Below are 21074 nucleotides of genomic sequence, written 5' to 3' on the forward strand. Positions count from 1 at the left end.
CATTTTCTCAGATAGAGATCTCTTACTGATTTGTGGACTTAAAATTTCTAGATTTTAAAGTCAAATGTTCCAATCAACAAATAGAGATCTTCAAACTAAAAATTATTAATGTTGAATGTTTGTCTTTTATTTTACAATTGATTATTACTGCCAGTTTATATTTTCAATAAAGACACAGAACATTCATTTTAATGCTGTATAATATTATATAGGGAAAATAGTAATTATTTTTCCCTTCTTGCAACACTTTTGAATAATTTACTATCTGGATCTTTTATGCAAAATGATGGTATAAATAGTTAGGCACAGCTATATATTTGGATGCATTCTTTCTCTTCTTAACTATGCAATAGTTATACATATTTATGCAATACAGTGTGGTCATTTGATAATATATATGATTAGTAATTATCAAGTCTGTGTAATTAGCATTTCCATCTCCTCATCTGTTTGTATTCAGAGCCTTTGAACTCTTCTAAATATTCACAAAATGTATAATAATTGTAAACTATAGTCACTCTATTGTACTATAGAGCATTAGAACTTATTCCTATTATCTAGTTCTATTATGCAGAATTTATAATTTTCTCTGTATATACTTTATGTAGTTATTTGCAACTACTATTCTCTCTCCACTTAGCATAATATAATCCTGACCCTGCTTATTTATTATGCTAATAATATTGATCTTTTATTAGTGGGATAAATGTTTTAATATTAAAAGAAGGCAGAGCATGATTAGTTGAGCCCATGGAATCATCAGTGTGATGCAGAGGTAAGAACCTTTGTGATGACTATAATTTCTCTGAATATTCTTTTTTAGCAGAAAACTAGAGTTGTTTAATGAGAACATGTTAAAGCAGAGCGCAAAATCACGAACTTAGTACCATCCATTCCTAGATGTCTTGCTCAATTTGTTATTGATTTTGCCAAATGTCTAAACTGTCATGTATATAGACAAACTATAAGTTGTTACAACATCTTCACTGAACAATCTACTTGCTGTCCAATTGTCTGTGTTATTTCTTAAGTCTGTATGAGTACATACTCATTTTCACAGATATAAATGTGTTCTGGTATGTCTTTCTTGATGTATTTTATATTCCACATGATAGATACACAGCTGAAATGATCTTAAGATTATAGAATAACCAACACTGTGATTTTTATTATTATCTTCTTAGTTAGAAAATATCATCATGTTTTCATAAAAGTGAACCTTTTGGGAACTTTGATTTCAGCTGCTACCCCTACTAGTAAAATGTGCAAAAAATAAAATCAGGACTATTTTAATCAATAGTTACATAACTATTAAATATGCTTCTATGTCTTATAAATTTTGCTTGTAGACTCAGCAAGACTTTCATTCTAATGTATTTTAAGAGTTATCCTATCCATTTGCTTATAGTAGCTTGAGGCTATGTGACACTAAGAAAATCAATTCCATAGTAGGCTAATAGATGAGTAATTTTAAAGAAATTATTCTGGAAGTATTGTACAAATCTACTGCCATGCTGAAAGCTAGCACTGATTAAATTAAGCCTCTTTTGATTGATTATAACCAAGTCAGATTTGGACTCTATTTTAACGTTGTGAAAATAAAAAATATGAATATTTCTTGTTCCAGTTAATTAAAAGTGCACAGAATTCCCACATGCTTCCCATATTTTTCTAATTAGGTAATCTTTGTTTCTCTAATTGGATAGTTCTTTAATTTATATCAGTAAAGTCATTTTGGTATGAAGGCATTATCTGAAATCTTCTTAAGCAATGCAAGCCTAGTCAAGTCTCTAGGAGTTTTTAGAAAATTAAAAGAGTATTAAAAATAAAACTTAAATGGGAAACAAGGATGATTTCATTAAAGACCTAGAGCAATTTTTAAAAAAATAAATTAAATTGGAAACTTTGTCACTTTCAAGAGTTATCACAAGGACACAGTGATCCGTGAAGTATTCTACTGGCAGTAACAGCTCGATAGGATGACATAGTAAGCCATGCAGTAAGAAGGCTTGTGAGCATGGTAGAGACTCAGTTAGCATGGTCTATTGTTGCTTTAGAAAACACATATCAAAAGGGAACATTGGGCCTTCATGGTACTCTCCAAGGCTTGATTAGACAGATGCATTCCAGAGCTCTAGAACAGATGCAACGGGAGCACTAGATAAAACAGAGCAAAACATAAATGTTAACTATAGCAAAGTTGACGTGAGTTGTTAGAACAAAGATCTTAAGGGCATCCTTCTCAGGAGACACTGAGAGGATATGAATCACTAACCTTCAAATGAATAGAGATTAACGGGTGCCAAATATAGAACTCAGAGTCTTAGGGTTTCTATTGTTGTGACGTGAAACTGTGATCATGGCAGCTCTTATAAAGGAAAACATTTAATTGAGAACAATTTATAATTTATAAAGGTTAAGTCCAGTATCATCATGGTACAATACGGTGGCATGTAGGCAGATATTGTTCTGGAGAAGAAGACGAGAGTTCTATATCTTAATCTGAGGTAGCAGAAGGAGATACAGTATACTGGGCACAGTTTGAGTATAAATGAGATCTCATGGCCTACTCCCACAGTGACACACTTCCTCCTAGGCCATGTCTACTGCAACAAGATCATACCTCCTAAAACTGCTACTCCCTATTGGCCAAGCATTCAAACACATGAGTCTATGGGATCAAACCTATTTAAACAGCCAAGTTCAAGAAGCTAGGGATGGAAAACATTAATGGATACTGACCCTATGATAAAACCACAGGTGTGGGAGGCTGGGAGGATGCAGAAATTTTAATAATAAAAAATAAAAATATAAAAAAAACCACAGGTGATGTACTAAGATCAATGTGTAGCTACCAAACATAAATAGACTCTTCCAATTCTAATTATGTTCATTGTATTTGGTTTTGGTTTTTTGCTTATAAGAAATGACTAGGTTCTATGGTGATATGCAAGATATTCATGAGTATGGCAATAGGATCTGGACATTTCTGGCACCCTCTCCTCAGCTGCCCAAGGACCTAGCTGGGGGCGTCTTCCTGGACACCTGGGAACCCCTCTAGAGTCAAGTCTCTGCCAACCCTAGAATGGCTCCCTTAACTAAGATATATAATTCCTTGTTCCCATACATTGGATGGAGAAAATGACAGAGCCCCACATAGGAGCACCGGACTGAGCTCCCAAGGTCCTGATGAGGAGCAAAAGGAGGGAGATCATGAGCAAGGAAGTCAGGACCGTGAGGAGTGCGTTTACCCATTGAGACGGTGGGACAGATCTAACGGGAGACCACCAAGTCCAGTTGGAATGGGACTGATGGAACAGGGGACCAAACCGGACTCTCTGAATGTGGCTGACCGTGGAGGAGGACTGAGAAACCAAGGACAATGGCAATGAGCATGAACTCTACAGCATGGACGGACTCACTGTGAGCCTTGTCAGTTTGGTTGCTTACCTTCCTGGACTTAGGGGGAGCTGGGAGGACCTTGGACTTAACATTGTGAAGGGAACCCTGATGGCTCTTTGTCTTGGAGAGGGGTGGAGTGGGGGTGTGGGTGGAAGGGAGGGGAGGGAAGGGGGAGGAGGAGGGGAGGAGATGGAAATCTTTAATAAAAAAAATGAGAAAAATAAAAGAAATGACTAGGCAGGGATGGAGACTCTGAGAGCACTGATCATGTAACAGACATTGTTTGCTGTGATCAATGAGCCCATAAAAGAAAAGAAAAGCAGGAGCTGGCCATGTAAGTTGAAGTTGTGTGGGGAAGAACCTCACGAAACAGAAGAGAGTGCTGTGCAGAAGATACACACATGAGATAGGGATAATATGGTAACAGGGACTCATTGACTTCAAACCTTATGACTTTATGTCTTTGTATGCACGTCTTGTTAAAATACATCAAGTAAATGTTGTTTAAATACATTGTACCCATCTGTATAAGGAATTTTTCTATTGCTGTGATTAGACACCATGGCCAAGGCAACATTTAGGAAAAAGGAGTTTATTGAGAACTTATAGTTTCAGAGAAACTATGGCCATCATAGAAGGGAACATAGCAGCAAGTAGGCAGATGCATGATACAGTAGATACAGAAAAGTTAAATCTTGAGAAACAAGCATGTGTGTGTGTGTGTGTGTGTGTGTGTGAGAGAGAGAGAGAGAGAGAGAGAGAGAGAGAGAGAGACCTGAGAATTGCACAAACATTTGAGAAATCAAACCCAGCCCCCAGTGACATACACCTTTCAACACCTTCTCATCTTTCCAACTAGTTCAAACTAGTTCAGTGAACTGGAGCCAAAGTATCAAAGACATGGAACTATGACTGACATTCTCATTTGAACCACCACACCATCACTTTGTATTATTATTTCTTCATAGAGGTGCATAAAGCCACACCTTTAATAAAACCTTGTGTAGTAAGAGGTATGCTTAGTCTCTAGAAAGTTTGCCTCTTGCTGACAACACAATGAAAAATATCTATCCTCAGAGTTGCTTGTGGTCATAAACCAGAGATAAAATGCTTACCTGGAAAAGCAAGGTCATCTATCCAATTCCCAGCAATCAAACAAACAAACAATTCTGATCATTCCTCAGTTAATAAAGGAATAGGCCACATTATGTGACATAAAGCAGGAAAAAAAACCTGTTGAGGACAGCAATGACCAGAACAAAGTTGACAGGGTAACAAAAGAGAGGAGTTGATAGTAGGGAAATTGTGTGATGAGACTTATCTTGAGTAGACAAGACACAGATGTCTGTTCACTCAATACAGGGAACTCATGACATGCCAAAATCACGATAGCACCCAAGTCCAACTTGTTGAAGCAATTAATGTGTTTGATTGGGGTTACATACAGGGGCAGAAATGACCCAAAGCCAGCTGCAGGAGCATCACTCACCCCAGCATTGTTGACAGCTCAGGAAACCAAAGAAACCTAGAGCACATTGTGGAGCAAGCAAGCAGATCAGCAGGTTCAAGTGTCTTTTCCAAATGTCTCGGGTGTAAATCTCTTCCCAGAACCTCTGCTTTCCTCCAGGCAGGAGGTCTAGTCTGAGGGTCCCCTCCTTCATATCTTGGCTCTTTTACTCTTGGGGAAAAAAAAAGAGTCTTTGAATCTGATCTGTTTCAGGGACTTCCAGAAGCTTTCTTCAGTTTTTTAGCTTTCTATTTAAGGATTTTCCTTGCAGGATGGACTGTTTATACACTGGAGGAAACTGTTACACAATAGGGGACAGAAAAATATATTTCTGCAAAGCTACAAGGAAACCCACAATTTCAAAGGGTATCATAAGAATACTCCATATTCATTATCTGTCCTATCTGTTCTTACATTTTCCAATTATGATCTTAAAAATAAAAGGAACAGTTACATATGCTATTAAATGTCTTATGCAATTGAAATTTTCAACCTCTAAAACTTAGATAATGATAGGAAATTCCATGATCAATATTAATCCTAGACACTCTAGGAATAAAATTTGCTCCCATCCCAGATTATGAAACTTTGAGTCAAGTCATTCTCAAAACACAGTCCAAGAAAGGAGTTGTAGCCAGGCAGTGGTGGCGCATGCAGTTAATCCCAGCAATCGGGAGGCAGAGGCAGGTTGATCTCTGTGAGTTCGAGACCAGCCTGGTCTACAAAAGCTAGCTCCAGGACAGGCTCTAAAGCTGCAGAGAAACCCTGTCTCGAAAAAACCCAAAAAAGAAAAAAAAGAAAAAAAAAGAAAAAAGAAAGGAGTTGTATACAAATTCTGAGCACTTGGGAGAAAACCCCAAGAAAACAAGATGAGAGTCTTGTGACCTCAATTTCTTCAAAAACCCAGAGTTGCTCTTGGAATACAGTTTCATCCCCATCACAGGTGTAGCAGAGTTTACTTCAGAGTACTCACTATAGCTGGCTCTTGGTATTTGTTATGCCTCTATGGAAACATGTTTTTGCCGTGTGCAGCTTGCTTTTGTGATTATATATAACTTAACCTCATGAGACCGTTATTCAAGTGACCTTTGTATAATTTAAAAGGTCTGATGCTCTGAATAAAGGTGACTGTTTCATGAGACTTTAGTTCACCTCGTTTTTCTCTTTTAGGTCCTGCTTCCAAGGTTCATGCCACCAACTAGAGTAACAGCGGTACTACCCCAGCTGGCAAGCATTTTGAACTACCTTGTTTTGTAGTCACGGTAACTGTCTTAAATATTTGGCAGCTCTGGGTGTATTAGAGACACATTGGTCCCATGATTGTCTCCATCTGAAGTACTGTAAACTTTTTAACATCACTAAAGTTAATTACCTATCTTTTGACTACAAAATTATATCAAGATTAAATTTCTGACTCTATGTCGAAAAGTATTGCTTTTATCACTAAAACTGTAAGTGGAGAGTGTGGGAACAGATTTATGAAAATCAGCTTTTTAATCCACAAGCCCAGAAATAAGCTACTATGCCAAGTCTGAGATAAACTAGGACTAAAAGAAAAAAAATGGCAATAAAGAAACACAGCCCAATATGCTGCTAGTAGAGAAAAATAAAGGAACAAGGAAAAGGGTATTGTTAATTCCAAACTGACCTCAGATTTCAATCTTAATTTGACCATAGTCAATTCCTATATACTCAGTTGACTGCTCATTAACTAAACATGAACACTGTATGGTATTTTTTAACTATTTTAAGTACTATTTTTATTTTAGTATGCACATTCTAGGGTACAGATAGAGACCAGAGGAAGGATCTAGATCCCATAGAATTAGAGCTAGAACCAGTTGAGCACATGAGGTATAGAAACTGAACTTGAGCTCTCTGAAAGGACAGCAAGCACTCAGTCATAAGTCCTCGATAGCCTCCATATTTTATGGATTTTTAACTTCTTAAATCCTACATGTGCTATTTTCTATCTCTCAATTCCAATTCAACAAGCACCTAATACACATTTTCCATCTTCTAGGAATTTTGCTAGGCCAATGTTTATTTTGAGCTATCTTAATAAGAAATACTTTTATTTAACACCGAATAATGTTTAATAATAAACATAATCGGCTGTTGAACTTTTTACTCATAATCACAACTATTTTCAATTTGAACAGAAATAAGAATAAGATTAGAAATGTTACTAACACAAACATCTAATTATTTCTGTATAAAATGTCTAAGAAAGTACTAAGGACCAAGTTTTGAACATGCTAAAATTTTTGAATGTAAAATGTTAGGAAATTCTCTTGAAAGATTCTCTAGAAATTCTCTAGAAAGACAGTACCATAATGTGTTGATGATCACTATTGATATGTTGCTTAGCTAACACTGGGGCTGAAATTAGAATAAAAGGTATTACCTTATTACCAGTCATTTCTGGAGAAAGATTTTTCTAACTACATTGTATGCACATCTAAATTATTCGTCAAATGTCATGGAAAACTGAATATTAGAAATGAATGTGTAAATCACAAAGTGGAATTTCTTCACCAAAAGGAATGTGTATAACTGAAAATAAGAAAAGTAATAATGAATAAAAGAAAGAAAAGACGGAAGAAGGAAGGCAGACAGACAGACAGAAAGGAGACAATATAGAAGAATAACAGAAAATACATCAAGAGAAATGTGTCATGGGAAACAAATTTACTCAAGGGTTTAGCTGATTCAGTTGTCTTCACAATCATTCATATCCTGGACATTTCAGTGGGATGAATCTCCATTGGTTACAGTGAGTCCAATTTCTAAAATTCACATTGTAAACCCTCTTTATTGAATTTGGATTGGGTCAGTGATAATACTGTACGAAGCTGAAACATCTTCCTGGGAGTATCAGTCTTTCTATCGATCAGTGTGAGCTTATGTCAACATTTCATGTTTCTGTTGATTGTGGAAGAAATCCCCACCAAGTAACTAATTATATGCAAAGTATCCCCTTGAATTTCTGCATGTATTAGAGATATATTATTTATTCCACAGCAATAAAAGAAAATCTGAACAGAGTATGTTGTATTTTAAAAGAAAGGAATTTGAATATATCATCAATATTAGGTTAATGACTATATGAAACACAATATTGGACAGAACAATGAATTTAAATGGTATGTCTACTTTTCCATCGTATCTGTAAGACTTGAGAATATCAGAAACAATGCTATGTACCAAAAGCACCTAGAAGCAAAAGAGAAGATGATATAGACTTTGGAGAGCCATTAGATCAAAGCCTTATTCCAAGTTTTATGGGCTCTAAGGGTTCATTTATAGGTCTGTCTTAAAAAAAGACTATAAAATTGTGAAATAAAAATGAGGTATTAGCATGAACTTTTACTTAGGAAAAGAAGCCATAGCAAATTTTAAAAATTGAAGACAAGCTCAGCATCTAGAAAAGAGTATATCTACCTTGTAATTTTTTTCAAATACTCTTCAGTTGTCTGTTTCACATTACAGAGATACTACTATATCATAAACTGCTAATTCTAAATAAAACTCAGTCTGGCAAAGTTATTTAAAATCAACTTCTTGTTATTGATCATGAAAGAATTTAGCATAACAAATTTACTTTTTATTAACATGTAAAACTCTGCTAGGAATACGCACAAAAGTATTAAAGTCTCCTGCTTATACTCTGACAACTTCACTACAGACAGATCTCTAAAATATCTCTCACTCCAATCTCCCTATACCACGGGCCCAACCTTTATTTGCCCCACATGAGAGAATTTGCTTAGAAATTCAGAGAAGAAAATTTGAAGTTAAAAAAGCTACATTTTTATTCCTTTATTTTTGTAAGTTTTGAAGAAATTTGGCTTCCTTGTGAAAAAATTGCTTGGATCGGCCATGGAAGTTAGAAGGTGCTAATGAAAGAGCAGTATTCTGTAGCTTAAGCTTCTTTCTTTTTCTTTGTCGTAGAGCTCCTGCAGATGCTATAGCCAGCTAGAACATAAAGAAACACGTGCTTATCCTGAGAGTAGCTAAGGTGATGAGAAACCACCCCGCAAAGGTTGTAGTCTAGGATTTCTTTTGTTTTGTTTGAGCTTTGGCTTTGTTCTTTCAGGACAAACAAGTCTCTGATTTATTGCAGTGAACAGTGGGAAGATGGTCAATCTCAGGAGATTATTAACCTTCTTCTTGATCACTCTGAGAGGAGAGCAGCCTTATTGGGAAGATGGTCTCTCAAGACCTAGAGCACAGGCTGCTGCAAGTTGTGCCAACTGTGGGAAGTTAAGTTCTGATTATAGAATTCCAGTTCCAGAGTTCTAACTAAATAGGAACACACGAGCCTATGTTATCCATTTTTGAGAAAGGTCTACAGACCTGTGATAGAAAGACCATATTTCCATCGTTCTTTGGACAACATGGTCATGTAAGAGGAGGTAAGTTATATTCAGTTATATTAAAAATAATACCAACTACAGTGTCCAGTCATCTGGTAGGAAAAGACTGTTTCAAAATAACTGGATTAAGGACAACAGATAAGTGGTGTGTAGTGTGTGTGTGTGTGTGAGAGAGAGAGAGAGAGAGAGAGAGAGAGAGAGAGAGAGAGAGAGAGAGAGAGAGAGAGAGACAGAGAGAGAGAAAGACAGAGAGAGACACAGAGAGAGACAAAGAGAAAGAGAGAGAGACAGAGAGAAAGACAGAGACAGAGACAGACAGACAGACAGAGAGAGACAGACAGACAGACAGACAGAGACAGACAGACAGACAGACAGACAGACAGACAGACAGACAGACAGACATGTGTGTGCATGCTAACCTATTCATGGACGTTTGGAAGTCAGAGTTTTATACTTCATGTTTTCCTTTGTCATGTTGCATGTTATACTTTCGAGATAGGCTCTCCCACTGAACCTGGAGTCCTCTGTTTCAGCTAGACTGGCTGACCATAAAGCCTTCAGTATCAACGCAGTTTTGTACTTAAATTAGCAGTCTTATTTGAAGCATACTTTCCTTCTGCCAGAAAGTTTTTGCACTCGTCCCAATTCACTTTGAACTTGCATCGCCAAGTTGCTAGTTCCCTCTTTAATGAAACAGGTAGACTTTTGGCATGTGTTTGTCTTTTATGGTCTGGAAATTACGAGGTAAAATTGTATACACTCTAAACAGAACTTCTTGGTATTATGACTATGTCTCCTGTCAAAAGTTTGCATTCCTTTAGGCAATACCAGCCTAGCATTCTCTCCCTTGACCATGCTTCTATCATTTTTAATAATACGATACTTCCAATTAAGAGAAGGAAGAAGTAGAGATGGCATAAGCAATAAAAATTATGACAGCGATGAGTATGGAAAATGTTCTCTTCAGCTTTAAGATAGCAATGAAATTAAGTGTGAGGGGAAAGCACTGGTTTAATATTTATTTATTCAAAAGCACCACTTAGTTACATAGCCGTAAGAAATCTGTGACAAAAATCTCTGAATACTTTCGACATTTTCACTGTTTCAAAATAGGCAGGATTTTTATACAAATTTAAGGAAAATGAATAAATTTGAGAAAAATCTGTCATTTTTATTCCATTTCCATTTTCAATGATTTTTAAACATTTTTTTTGCAGTCGTTTGTGTACAGAGAAAGCTTGAAAGGGAGGTACAGAGATTTTTTTTTCATGCACCATTTTCTGAACACAGGCCTATTTGTATATATTTATAAAAGTCTTAATCTCTTCTGTTAAGGAGTCTATGGATATTTTGATATATACTGTTTTTAATATGCAAGCCATGTTGACTAAACAATGCTGACTTATGCAGGCATTACCTTGGGTTTTCTTAATTTACTCCTTCCACAGTGTTTTAAAGGTGTCATGTTTGGGAGAAAAACATCTCCTGTAGTCTCACGAATATGAACACTTGGTCCCCAGTCAAAGGTGTTGTTTCATGTGATTTAGGTAGTTAAGCCTGGCTTTGAGGTGAAAAGCCTCAAGCAACTTCTTGCATTTGAAAATGTGAGCTCTTGGCTTTGCTCTCTATTTCCTCCTGCTTGCTGTCACAACTCCCTCCATGACAGACTCTTACCAATGGGGTACCCTACACCAAAATAAACTTCCTTCCATAAATTCCTCTGGCCATAGCGTTTTATCATAACAGAAAAAATGAAAGTAACTTATACAGAAGTGTTAATTTTGGAGATTTTACACCCCTTTAGTTAAATTTATATCTAGGTAGTTTAAGATTAGTAGCTACTGTAAATGGAGCTGCTTTTTAAAATTTCTGCTTCATGCCCTTTATTCTTAGTGCATAGGAATGCTAGAGGTTTTGTATGTTGTATCTTTAGATTAACCTGAACTTTGTTAAATTTGTTTATTCTAATGATTTGTGTCTAATAACAGAGTCACTGCACCATTTCCTGCATAAAAATTCCTGTTATCTATGTACAGTAGCAACAAGATTTCTTTCTTATTTGAATGACTTTTGTTCTTCCCTTTGCCTATTTCTCTCTGCTAAGACTTCAGTCAAGGTGATGAAGTGAGCATCCTTGTTTCCTTCCAGACTTTTGGTTTTCCTCAGTCAGCGTGCGTTAACGTTGACATTAATGTATGTAGACTTTATTATATCCATCCTGTAACCAATCTGTTAAGCATGTTTTATCAAAAAAATTTATTGAAATTTACCAAATGTCTTTTCTGCATCATTCAGATGCTCTTAAGATTTCCACTAATCACCGTTTGATGCAGTGTTTCATGCTTATTGGTTTGTATATGTTGACTCATCTTTGCAGCCCTATGATGAGTCTCACATGATCCTGGTGAAGAGTCATTTCAGGGGGCTGCTGGATCCAGTGTATTTTGTTAAGGATGCATACTTATATTTATATTCATAAGGGGTATTGGACTATAATTTTCTACGTGTTTTATTGACTATTTTTGATACTGAGGCTTTAGAGTATTGATTTAGGAGATCTGTCATTGTCAAGAACTTACAGTGACCAGGCAAGGTGACAGATACATGGAACTCTATCACTCAGGATGCAGGGGTAATAGGATCAGTAGTTCCCAGGGATATTTGGCTACATAGTGTGGCCAAGGATAGCCTGAGCTACAAGAGACACTGTGTGAAAACAAACTCTAAACAAATAACAATTATGGAGGTGGTGATTCACTCCTTTAATCTCAGTGCTCAGGAGGCAGAGGCAGACACACCTCTGAGTTTGAGACGAGCCTGTTCTGCAGAGTGAGTTGCCAGACTGCCAGGGCTAGACAGAGAAGCCCTGTCTTGCAACAACAAAAACAAAAAACAAAACAAACAACAGAACATGAAACAAACCAACAAATAAACAACAAAGCCAAATTGTTTGCTGCATAAGTATAGAATCCTTTCAGAAAAGAATGAACTATCCTAAGAAAATCTGTGTTATTTGTGTTTAGACATTTGATAGGATCCAGCTGTGGAGTTGCCTGGTCCAGGGCTTTCCTTCTGTTGAGAGACTTTTGATCTGGTTCAGTCCCCTTTGCTCATTAATGGTTTGCTCAGGTTTCCTCTGATTCAACGCTGGTAATACGGAAGTGTGAGGACGTCACACACTTCTTATTAACAAGTATGTCAGTGTCTAGACGGCAGAGGTAGTCTTGATTAGTCTTTGCCCTGTGTAGCTGCAATTGGTCTTTTAAATTTCTGATTTTACTAGCTTCAGTCTTTTCCTTTTGTAACACTCCAGTTATGTCTTCCAAATTTGTTTGTTTTTAAATATCACTCGTTTCCTATTATTTGTATTATTTTAAAATGAATATTTATGTATTTTCTATTCTTACCTCTAGTCTTTTTAAACTATTAGTTTTTGTTCAGTTTTTTTGTTTTTCTTGCTTCTTAGATGTAAACATACATCTTATTAGATATTGCTATGCATCTTAAATGCTATAATCTTCACTCACTTTCTTCCAAGACTGTATTGGGTATGCCCATTAGGATGAATATGCTGTCTTCATTTTTATTTTAGTTTCATATATATATATATATATATATATATATATATATATATATGTACATATATATACATGTGTGTTTACGTTTCATCCTTAATCTATTAGCTGTTCAAAATTTGTTTGAATTCAATGAACATGATAATCTCTGTGTGATTTTTTTTGTTAATGATTTATCGCCTTGTCACACTATTAAGAGCGTGTGTTTGGTTTAATGTTATTTTAAGAATTGTTGAGAATCGTTTGCAGCTGATAAATTTCTGTCTCTTCAAGGGTGTTCCATGGGCCATGGATGCACATGTGTATTCATCTCATGTTAAACGGCATTTGCTTCAAGCTTAACTAAGTTTTGACTGCTATACGCCTTGTTGAAAGTGGGGACTCATGTTCCATCTTACTATAATCTGTTAGAATTTATCTACCCTTTAGATTCATCTTTGTTGCATATATATGTATATATATTTACACATAAAATATATTATATTTGTATATATATGTATATATTTACACATGAAATATATTATATTTGTATATATATGCATATTTTACACATAAAATATGTTATATTTGTATATATTTACACATAAAATATATTATATTTGTATATATTATATTTGAGTTCTTTTACATGGACTACAGATTTGTATGCTTTCACTTTCAGTTTATCTGTCATCAGAAAAGTGAGTCTTTTGTGTGTAGCACATATTGGTAACTCATGAAAAGTCTATATTTTTCTCTATTTTTCATTTCATAATTATATGTATGCATGTGCTATTTTGTTTGTTTGTTGTGAAATGTCCCATTTCCGGGCCCATAATGGTCTCAACCTCATAGCAATCCTCCTGTCTCGGTCTCACTCGTGGTGAGATTTCTAGTGTGAAGAAGCACACGAGGCTTCATCCCTCTGTATCTGCTAATTGAAGAATTTTAAGCATTTATATTAAAGATAATTATCAACTGGTAGTGAATGTTTTATTATTGTAATGTTGCCTCTAAGTAGATTTTTTTTTTGGTGAGCAATTCATTTGACTTACAAGCATTCTTTTCGGTTTAAGTGATTGTTCTCTAATCATGTGTTTTATTTATTTCTTCTTATGGTTATGCGTATCTATTACAGAGCTTTGATTTGCAGTTATTGTGAGGCTAAAAATGTCTGCTGTTGATTATAGCAATCTATTTTGTAATGATAGCAACTTAACAGTAATTGTATAGATAGAAGAAGAAGCAAAAATGAGATAAACAGGAATATGTGTTCTGCCTTTAACTTGCAAAATTCATCAGGTTCTTCCATCTGTGTCCTGCAGAATGTCTGGCAGTTTTTTCTGTGAAGCAGGGACCTTGATGGACCATTCCATCTTTTGGAAAGTTAAGCAGTCCCATTTCTGTGTGTTCTGCATGTCTAGTTCATACAGCATACCATCAAGCAGTCCAGGCAAGAGCAGTTTCTTGCCCAAATGGCTAGCAAACTCTATAACGAGCCTCTTCAATGCCCATCATCCTCTTGAAGCAACTGGTGCTGCCAGAAGCAGACATGTCTCACTGTCGAGGCAAGTCTAAGTTCTTAAAACCTTTTAAATGCTATGTTCTGTAGGTATTTGAAATGCTAAAGATTATCTCATTTTTTAAAACGATAAAAATCTTCATATTTTTTCACAGTTCTCCCTACACTTTAAAATTTTCATCCCTTATCTTACAAGCTTTGGTGGCACTTATTTATTAAAATATTATTGATGTAGGTAAAATGGCTCAGTGGATAATGGTGTTTGCTGCAGGCCTGAGGACCTGGAATTCCTAGGACCCACACATGGAAAAAGAGTCCTGTGTCCTGTGTCCTCCACAGGTGTGAAGTTCTCATGCATAAATAAGCCAATATAATGAAAATATTAATAAATATTTAAGTTAAAAATATTAATGCACTAATTTTTTCCATGTTAGTCTTCATGGTAATGATTAAGTTTACAGTGGCTTTTAATGTTATTTTTGGAATATTCTCTTATTCTCTCTCTCTCTCTCTCTCTCTCTCTCTCTCTCTCTCTCTCTCTCTCTCTCTCTCTCTCCCCCCCCCCCAGGTTTATAGTGTTAAATAGCCATGCCTACAAGCTTATGGATTTTTCTATCATGGCTTTAAATTTTTCGCAGTATCCTTTTTTGCTTGAAGCTTTCAGTTTGTGTTCTATAACTTTCACTAGTCTTTTATACACATACTACTGTTCTGAGTGCCCTTTGGTATTCATCGATTTTCCTTAAAATAGCTGTTGAAAACTCTATGTGTTCACCGTCATTGCTGATTTCATGGTCAACAGTCTTGTTTGCTTCTCTGTTTCTGTTATTAACACCATGGCCAAAAGTAACTTGGGAGAGGAAAAGGTTTATTTTAACTTCCAGGTTTCAGGAAATTTATCATAGCCAAAGCAGAAAATCAAAGCATGAAACACAGGCCAGGAACTGAAGCAGAGACCATGGTAGAACACTGCTTAGTAACTGGCTCCATTTGACATTTTAAGCTATCTTCCTTATGAAACCCAGGACCACATGCTCAGGGACAGCACTACCTACTGTAGAGTGGGCCATCCTATGTCAATGAGCAATTAACAAAATACCCCCAACAGACTTCTCCATGGGCCATGGTGATGGAAGTCATTTCTTAAATTGAGGTTTCCTCTTTCTAGGTACAGCAAGTTGACAGCTGAGTTATCTATGACAATTTTTGATGCTTTGTTTTGTCTCTTAGGAGGCATCGTGATTCCTTGAATTTTCTTGATGATCACTGACGATGTGTTCCCATTTTCATAATCTGTGTTTGTTTGTAACTGTTCCTGGATGCTTTTCCCTGAGATTGTTAAATGCAGCCGTTTCAGCACTAGAGGGTGCTTTCAGTCCAAGTTTTTCATACACCTACAGTTGCGTGCTGTTCAATACTGATGGAGGGGGTGTTTTAAAGGATGTTCTGTTTCCCAAATTCTCTACTTCAGGTTGGGATGGATCCAGCCTTATCCACTAATTCCATTCTGTGATTATGTGCCCCAAGAGTCTTCTGATATTGGATCTTCTGGTAGTGAGTTTGGCGCTAGGAGCTTTAGCCATGACTTGCATCTATCAACTTTCTCTTTTCCCACGCAGCTAGTGAGTCTTTCCCTTTTTAGTTGTTGGAGTTGTGATAGAGATGAACTAGGAAGCCTTTAAACTGGCAATACGACAACAAAAGTTCACAGTGGATCATCAGAGCCCACCAGGAACAGCAAACACAGGGATGGGATCCATGTTTATGCTGCTCTAGTCTATAGTGTCTGAAGAAACATGCAATCACCAGAAGTAGTGTTGGTCGAATACAAGTTCATCCCCCTGGGACTTCATGACTTAACAGGCTGGGATCAGAGCCCATGTCTATCACCTTTGGCCTGGGCAGTAGTTTTACAGATATTTACCAGTTGTAAATTTTCACTCAAGTAGGCTCTTCCCCAAATTCCAATGCAAAGTCCTATGCTTACTGTCTTGACAATACTCAAATGAATAGAGTCTTTTTCCATGTTCTGGTTTGAAAATCAGTGATGGAAATAGCTCCCAAGCTATCAGATTGCTGCTAATTCAGAGGTCCCCTTTATAGGAACTGGCCTACTGCCTGGGATCCTTGGGCCCTGGTAGGTTAGTGATGTTCTCTGTTCTGGACCCGTTATTGGCTTCCAAATCTAAGACCCATATTCTATTCTTTCTCCTTCCTCCGAACTGAAAGCTATGCCTCTGTAGCTTGGAATTGGGGATGTAACCAATGTGCGCAGATTGTTTTCTCTTCCCTCCAAGGATTCCTTTTCTTTCATGTTAAAGCAGTAGATGTGATGACTCACTTGATGTTGCAGGGGAAAGGGCCACTTGTCAGGGCCTTGCAGGTGCTATGGAGCAGTAATCAAAGAGGAATTTATTCATTTCTTTTTTTGTAAAGTGTTACATGTGATGCTAGGTGTTAACTAGTATTACTTAAATTTGATATGAAAAATATTAAGAACTTTAGCATAATGAAGTATATTTTAAAAGTACAGCAGTGCATGTGATCTTCTTTAGAGGCCCCATAGTCTCGTCCTTCTTTCATCATCCCTTCAGCATGTACAGTTGTTTACCTGGGTTATGATTATGGCAATCCAATGTCTAGTTTCATAAATAAAACTGAGAGTTCTTGCCATCTTCTCCACTGCAACTATAGGATCAAATTTGAAATAATAAACGATTTCGCCTGTTTGTTTATCATAAATGGTAGGTCTAGATGGAAGAAAGGCTTTACTAAATTCTATTCCCCCAAACTGAACCGACAGGGTGGCTTGATTCAGTTGCATGAAGCTCTTTCTCTCCCAATAAAACACACACACACACACACACACACACACACACACAAAGAGAGAGAGAGAGAGACAGAGACAGAGACAGAGAGAGACAGAGAGAGACAGAGAGAAAGGGAAGGAGGGAGGGATGAAGGGAGGGAGGAAGGGAGGGAGGGAGAGGGAGAGGGAGAGACTTGATCCAGTATAACTTTCTAAGGAATATGCTTGTAAAATTTGTGATATAAGTATTTTAATCATTGCCAACCAATTTCAATACAACTAACTCTAATTGTATTCAGAGTCTACATACTCAAGAAGATAAGGACAAGATATTTTTAAGGAACTATATTATCGACATGAGAAATGTCTACTAGTTTCAAAACTTTCTTCAAAATGATTTTAAAAAATGACTTGAGGGGCTGGAGAAATGTCTCAACAGTTAAGAGCACTTAATCCTTTCCCAGAGGACTCAGGCCAGTTCTCAGCACCCACATGGTGGCTCACAAGTCAATGAATCTTCTCTTCTTAGGTTTCTGGGGCCTTCTGGCCACACAGGATATTAGGCATTCACACAGTGAATTTATATAAGTGCTAGCCAAATATTGTGTGCATAAAGTAAAAATAAATAAACCTAAAATAAAAACAATCCTAAAATCCTGATTCTAAGCACAACACATACTTTCCAAAGCCCTTAAAAACACTTATAGTTTCTCTCCTGCATCTAGATCTACCATCTATGATGTTGTTCATCACCATAGTAATTATATAAAGCAGTCCAACTTATTTAATAATGAGCATTTTTAGGAATTTAGAAATTACTTAAAGAATTATTCTATGTTAGAAATATGCCTCTGTATATTAAGACATGCATAGTGGCAAACATAATGATTGACTTTAGTTACTAAGTTCAATGTAGGTAATAATGAAAGATGTCTGATCATGCATTGAGATTAGCAAATTAATGTAAAAAGTCATGAAAATTAGCATGAGTGCTCCTGTGGCTTCAGAAATGCCTAGAAATTTACACTTATATGGAATCAAGATTGTCGGGATATAAACAGTGTAAGAAGAATTCTAAATACTTCATTTCTAAAAATATCATTTGAAACTTTTATTCAGAACAAAGGTGTATGTGTCTCGACAAGAAAGGTATTAATTATTTGAAAATATCACATTAAAGACAACAGGGTTACATTCAGAGATGACTGAATAATGATGAAATGTTATCTTACGTTTTATTAAAGAATTGAAGGCATTACGGTAGCTACAATTAATGACTACTCATCTCTCAAACTTAGCAAATTAATCATTTCTGTGCAGAAAAAGGAACAATCTAACTTTGTGAAATGGTACACCCCTTTAATGCCAACACTTGGCTGACAGAGGTAGATGCATCTCTGTCAGTTTAAGGCCAGCCTGGTCTACAGACGTAGTTCCAGGACAATTAGAGCCAGAAAGAGAAACTGTCTTCAAAAACAATAAAACAAAACGGAAAGCAACAAATTAGAGTATCTTGGTAAGGTGTATAGTGTTTAAAAATCAATTCCCTTGCTTTAAAAACTAGCAATAGTCTTCGAATATGCAGTTTTACATTTTAGAATCATTATAATGTAACTGTAAATATACTCCTTGCACTCCTTGCTTTAAGGCTTTCAAGCTCGACCCTGGTGATGCTTTTACATATTTCAGACTATAGGAAACAACACAGTGGTGTTTCCTCTCATGTTGCAGGAGCCAATTCCCTTCTCATTAAAATTATTTTGTTCTACTTAATTCAGTTGTCATAAAGGACAAAAAATAAAAGCAGGTTTCATACTTTAAATTATGCTCGCCTTGGGGGAAATAGCCTGAGCGTCCTTATTTTCTAGTATAAAAGGCCACTGTTAACATGGGAATGAATTTCAAAAGTCGCTTTTCTGATATTTTAGTAGCTAGGGGAAAGAATGCCTAAAGTATTAATACACATGCTAAGTAGAATCTATGTATCAAGGGATATGTCACTTTTAAACACAATTATTAATGAAACATGCAAGCTATAAGTAGAAATTTTCTTATTTCTCAGCTGTGCATTGGCAGGGCAATTAAAGCGTCTTTATAATTCAGACAGAAATGAAATGCAAAACCAATTGCCAATTGGTAGCATACTAATTCTGGAAAAGAATTTCTGCTGGCAGTAAGGTAAGCATTATTTATTATCAGACGGAGAATCACAGCAAATTCTCTCAGGGAAAGTCAGTAGGGGCGATAGCTAATCACTATGGATGTTAATTAGCTGAAAACATTCCCTCTGGCCATTGGCCTGTGGTGTTCAGTGTTGTGTTTAGAAGTGAAAGTCAAAGTTGCTTTCAAATCAAATGGAAACCCAGAGCGTGTTTAAGTGCTTGGGTTGGTAGAGAAGGAATATTCTTTTCACGAACCGGGAGGGGTCTTTTTACAGAAGCAAATAAGAGGGTTGGTAACTAAAAGTAATTGCACCACTTTGATGAAGGTACTGATTTTTCATAAAAAGGTCTTCAATAAAATATACATTTGGTTTCTACTGCAATAATCAGGAAATATGAGTAAATAGCAGTAGCTCACTCTGGTGGGTTGTCTAGCCCATGTTTGCATACCATGAACTACTAAATACCCAACACCTACTTTGGAGTGGGTAGTGAGCTAGGATCCAGGAGCTGATGAACTAGGCAGGGTCCATTCCCTTTCAAAAGGTGAGACTCCTGAACCTCAAAAGAGATATCAATAATCCCCATATTCTAGTTTACTCTTGGAACTCAGTTCTAGAATCCTGACAGGATGGAGTTAATGTTAGCATCTCAGACACTGAAAAGATTTTCTCTTTTCTCCTTCCACCATGGGGATACTGTGAAAAGTCCCCAGTGTATCTCAGTTGTGTGGCAATAAAAATGATTACTTTTAGTCTTTGATGATATTCAACCATAGATACGGATAAATCATGATAAATTTATTAGTTTAAGGAAGTATACCACATATATTAGTTTATTTTACAAAGAACATTACCTACGAAAGTTAGGGTAGATCTTAATGAATGAAGTGCATATGTAGTATTATGATAGAATATCTTTTTTAATTTTTGAATAAAAACTGTTCAGATGTTTTAAGTGAAAGCAATTATCGATAGAGAAGTAATCAGAATTTGTGGTTGACAGAAAGTTGGAACAGAAAGAAAACCCAGAATGTTCCTGAACACTAACTGACAAAGATAATTGAAAGTTTAGGAAGGAGAGGGGAAAAAAAGAGATTTTTGTATCACACACAAAAGTCCAAGAATTTCCATATAAAGTTGAGTGGCAAAGGTTTTCCAATTTGGCTCAAGCTACCTTATTGATACCTTAACTAAGCTGGAGTGTTTCCTGCAGGATTCTGTCGATATTACTACTCCACATCTGGAGCAAGGCAGGAGATGCTATTGTAATGATGACTTTGCTGTGTTCAGATATTAATGATGGATCTAATAATTACATTTGCAAAGACCTTCACTTCCAGTAGCATATTACAATTCTATTATTTACATATCAGAATACTTCACAATATGAAAGGTTTTGTGTGTGTGTGTGTGTGTGTGTGTGTGTGTAAAACGTAGCCACAATCTTCCAAAGGGTGCTCTACAGAATGCTTCAAAAATGTTAAAGACAAGATTTGGATAGAAATAAAGTAATTATCTCTGTTACAGGAATTTCAGGGCAAAAGTTTAGCTCAAGGAAACTCAGCAGACTCAACTAGGTTACCTGTCTCAAAATCTCAATTAAAAAGGTAGTTACTGATGAGAGGCAAATAAATGTTGATAAGATGAAGAGGTTCAGTAAGTCCAACTACATCTTTAAATTTAAGTGAACTTTAATCTTAAGTGCAAGAATCATATATATGTCATAAAGAGAAATAT

The sequence above is a fragment of the Arvicola amphibius genome, chromosome 17 (assembly GCF_903992535.2).
Source record: "Arvicola amphibius chromosome 17, mArvAmp1.2, whole genome shotgun sequence".
Taxonomy (NCBI): Eukaryota; Metazoa; Chordata; class Mammalia; order Rodentia; family Cricetidae; genus Arvicola; species Arvicola amphibius.